This window comes from Lissotriton vulgaris, chromosome 1_1, assembly GCF_964263255.1.
Source record: "Lissotriton vulgaris chromosome 1_1, aLisVul1.2, whole genome shotgun sequence".
Lineage (NCBI taxonomy): Eukaryota > Metazoa > Chordata > Amphibia > Caudata > Salamandridae > Lissotriton > Lissotriton vulgaris.
The window spans coordinates 982,429,238-982,434,327 of record NC_141685.1 but is presented as its reverse complement, the minus strand read 5'-3'; positions in this window follow the sequence as shown (position 1 = coordinate 982,434,327).

Below are 5,090 nucleotides of genomic sequence, written 5' to 3'. Positions count from 1 at the left end.
ACCAGTATTAATTACTTCCTATGTGGCATTGATATTGCCTATAGGTATATCCATATACATTTAATCCAAATATTTTTCCTTTATACATTGAATTTCGGGTTTATATTAATTTTTCCCTGTTTTCATTTTGACTGAGTTCTTGGTTTTGCAATTGCTGTTTTGAAGGTTGCGTGCTTGATGCACCTCCCTCTTGGAGTGCTTACTTTTGCTAATTCAGGTTATTTCTCTTGATCAAAAGACTCTCTGTGTTTATCTTGAGCTATGTCTATTGCACAAATTTCTCATTTTTTCATTGCACTTTTTGGTGATATGCACTTTTAACATTGTTTTCTATTCTTCAGGTATATCACATACTCAGCTGTTTACGTCTTCGGGCTTTATGAGTGATTCATTTATTTTGCCTAGGGTCATATATAATATCAGTTTTCTGCTACCCATGTACATTTTATTACAGATATTTTATTGATACCCAGTGGACGTTCTTATGTTTGATGTTCTGTCCTGATGATGACCCTTTAATTAATTACGGGTGAAAACGCCATCAATGCTGATATGTGGCCTTCAATTAGGAGGATGCATATTTTGTTGTGTGTTTCTGTTTTGTTTTTCACCATGTCTTTGTAGTTTTTCCTTTGCCACTTTTTGTTTGTTTACACGTCACTGTTTATAATTGTAATATTGTGTAACTTTGTGAGCGCCATTATTGTTTTATGTATAAAAACATCATTGACAATAAATTTTATAACCCTAAAAAGTTATTAACTGTACATGGGTTTTGGGTGTTTTATTAGTTGGTCAGCACTGTTTCTGGGCTTTCTCTTTTTTTCTGTTTTAACTAAATACTTCTAGAATTTAGTTCCTTTTGTTTCAATTCCCTTCTCGCTTTAATGTTGTACTTGAACCACTATTTGGATTCCCGTAATATCAGGAAGTGTCACCCAGTGTCGGATTGCCAAATAGAGCCAATATTCTGAGTTTGGGAGCCCAAAGTCTTGTTGGACCGCTTTAAAGTCCAACAGACCTCTCAATTCAAATAAATCTCCAATTCGTTTGCAGTTGGCCTCCGGCCAGTGTGTGAAAGTATTTCTCTAGTGAGGCCTGTGGAAAGTCTGGGTTCCCTATGATTGGTGTGAGTGGGAAAATCTGTGTAGAGAGCTGTTTAGAGGAGTACAACTTGTCCCAAACCCCCATATTGGCTCTAACCACCGGAGATATGTAGACACCCAACGAGCGGTGTTTGCGCTGGAGCCATAGGATGTTCCAGATATGGTCTCCCGCCACCACTTGGTCTAGGAAACACCAATGTTTCTCCGTCAATGGACGTTGCCATTTGACCATGTAGCGTAATTGTGCAGCTTGGTAATATATTGCCAGGTTCAGTATACCCAATCTACCCTTGGCTATTGGTAGTAGGACCGCTCTTTCGCCAACCGGGCCCGCTTACCAGCCCATATAAAGGCCGCAAGATTGGCCTGTAGTTTTTTAATAATGGGTGTGGGTGGCGCCAGCGGCATCACCTGCATAAGATAGAGAATTTTTGGCAACAGGGTCATTTTGACCGCTGCTATGCGACCCACCCAGGAAATGGAACCTCCATGGCAGGATTGAATGAGGGACCTCACTGTCTTTAAAAGGTCCGAGCAGTTATGTGTTACCAAGCCTTCTATATTGGGGAATGGGGAATGCCCAAGTATTGGATTCCCCTTTTCGCCCACTGAAAAGAAAATTCCGATGCTAACCGTAGTTGCTCGTCATGCAGGATAGTGATGTTAAGTGCTTGGGTCTTGGCAGTATTCACTTTAAAGCCTGAGACATCACCAAATGCTGTGAGTTTCTGAAGGAGGGGGGGGGGGGGCAGTGAGTGATGCAGGTTTGTGATGGCCAGCAACACATCATCTGCGTACAGAGCTATTTTATGAGATTGGCCTCCCATCCAGACTCCTTCTATCTGTGGATGGTGTTGGATGCGTTCCGCCAACTGCTCCATGTAGAGCGCAAACAGGAGTGGTGAGAGCGGACAGCCCTGGTGGGCCCCCCTAGAGATGGAAAAGGTCGAGGACTGTGCATTGTTTACCTTGAACAGCGCTTTCGGACCGCATACCCAGCCCAGATCCACAGCCGGAATCTAGGACCGAAGCCCACTGTCTCCAGCACTGCTTGCAAGAATGGCCAAAAGATGCGATCAAAGGCCTTTTCGACGTCTATCGACAAAAACAAGGTTGGTTTTTTGGAACTCCAGGTCTTATCCAGTAGGTGAAAAAGCCTTTTGGTTTTGTCCTCACCAGTGCGGCCCGGTTTGAAGCCGGTCTGTGCAAGCTCGATCAGCACCGGCATAATACCACCCAGTCTGCCCGCTAGTATCCCTGTGAATATCTTGGCATCCACATTTAAGAAAGATATGGGACGGTAGGACATGCAGTGTTGAGGACCTTTCCCCAGTTTAGGCAACACTGTTATTATTGCCATACACATTGATTCTATATGCTCCCCAGTCTCACTGAGCGAGTTGTACAGCTGAGCAAAATATTGGGGACAGGAGTGAGGCATATTGTTTGTAAAAGGCTGCTGTAAACCAATCTTGCCCTGGCACCTTTTCCAATTGGAGTCTACCTATTGCATCCAGCACTTCCTTCAGCTTTGTTATTGGGGCCTGTGCAATGTAGGGAATGCAATTTTCCGGCGATCTCCCCTCCGCCCTGTAGAGGTGTGCATAAAAGCGACCAAACTCTGCCGCTATGTCTCATCCCTCATCCCTTGTGATATGTTGTTTGTTACCATCTATGAGGCCCTGCATGCGCCTAGAGTGTACCTGCATTTGCAACCTGTGTGCCAGCAGCTTCCCAGCTTTGTTTCCCCTGCATAATATTTCTGTCGCATTCGTAGTAACGTATATTCCGTGGCATCCATGTCCAGCACCCTAAGCTAATTCAGTGCTATAGTCATTTGACGCCAAATTTTATGTGAGTCTGCTCATTGGTGGGGCACTTCTACCTCTTTAACGGTACTTTTTAGGCTGTCACGTTTCAATGCTCGCTCCTTGTTGAGTCTGGCTACTATCGCTATACACGAGCCTCTAACGACCACCTTAAGAGCCTCCCAGAGTGTTGCTATTGCCGTGTGTGGTGTATCGTTGATGGCGAGATAGTCTACTATAGCTTTCCCCACTTCTTTATTCACTGCATCATAGGATAGCATTTTAGGATTGAGACGCCATGATTTACAACTCTGGTGTATTGTCGGAGGGTGTAAGTCCAATTGGATGGGAGTATGGTCAGACAGGGATGCCACATCAATTGTGGCCTGCTTTACTCTCTGGCACAGTGGAGCAGAAATAAGAAAATAGTTAATTCTAGCATAGGATTGTTTAGCAGCTGAAAAAAAGGAAGAGGAAAGCATGGCGGGGTGCTGTGTCCGCCAAAAGTCTGCCAACCCAGCCTCTGCTAGCCACCGTGTTCCCTGCCGGGTGAACATCCCTGTATTCCCTGGGAGTGGGGGAGTTCTATCTATAGAGGCATCCATTACCAAATAAAATCACCCCATTACAAGATTGGAATATGAGGATGTAAGGACAGTCCCAAGCGCCTGGCGTATAAGGTGCTCTTGTTGTTCGTTAGGTGCGTAGATGGAGGCTATTGTGAATGTATGGTGGGCGAGGGACACCCTTAGGGACAGCAAACATCCTGCAATTTCAGATTGTACTCTAATGATTCCATCACTGGTTTCATTGCACCTCGCCTCTAGAGTGTGATGTTTGACAGATCTTGGTATCGGTGGATTTTGTTGCCCTCGAAGAGAACATGAGGTTGGTCGCGCACCGCCTCCAATATTGTTTCTTTGTGCTTATAATTGTGAAGGCACGTGAGAATGTCCTGAGGGGTGTCTGGAGATATTGAAGGGCGTCCTGCCCTATGGGTTCGGTCCAGTGAGAGGTCGTTCCCTTCGCCGCACTCCATCAACGAACAGTCGGCACAGCTGCAGTAGGCGCTACAGGATTCAATGGGTTCCCCCAGGCGGTTCCGTACTCATTCTGCACCCGGTGCTGACGATTTGGGGCAGCCTCTCCTCTGGGAACCGCCAAATTACATTCCGGTGCAGCGGAGCTCTGTAGTTGAGCTACTGCATGGGCGCCATCTTGGACATGCCCCTTTTGGCTACTTTTACTGTATTGGGAGAGGGGGGATGTCAGATGGCCACCATAGACTGGGGGAGAAGGTGTTCCCTTTCCCCAAAGGCAAATTTCTGTCTTTTCTGAATTGCATTTTAGGAGATTGGCTTTCATCCAGTGAAAAAGCCCTGTGAAATATTGACAGATGTTTTCTTAAGCCAGTGTGGTGTTTTTGTCTAAGTCCATATAAGCATTAAAGAGCACTGAACCCTTGTGGAACACCAGAAAGCAGGGGGTTTTCTGCTGACTGATATTGCTCAAGGGTGAAGACTTGTTTACTGTTCTGCAGAAACGATTTTAGCCAGGCCAGGGCAAGATGAGAGATACCATAGGATTCGAGACAGTCCAAGAGGATGACATGTGAGACCGTATTGAATGCGACTGATAGGTCTAATAAGACCAATACAGAATTCTTTCCTTGATCAAGGGCATCTTTAATTGATTTAGTCGCGAACAGGAGGGCTGATTCTGTAGAGTGCTGAGGCCTGAAACCTGATTGATTCGGCTGTAAGATATTAGCTCCTTCCAGGTAGGTCATAAGTTGAGAATTAATTAATTTTTCAGTGATGTTGCTTAGACATGGGAGTAGGGAGATGGGTTTGAGGTTGGTAAGGGTGGTTGGATATGCGAGTTGTTTCTTTTGGAGCGGTTTGACTGCTGCAAGCTTCCATTAATTAGGAACTTTGGCTAGGGACAGGGAAGCATTTATTATCTTGTTTATGACTGGATTGACAGTGTCTATCATAGCATGTATAATTGAGGGGGGACAAGGATCGAAAGGGGAACCAGATTTGACGGCAAGAGTCGCCTGGCGAGTTTGGTCCAGGCTAAAAGATTCAAACGTTTGAAGGGCTGGTCTGTTATTACCTAAATCAACATTACTGTTGACGGAAGAGACGGGGAGTGCTGGGAAATCTTGTAGTGA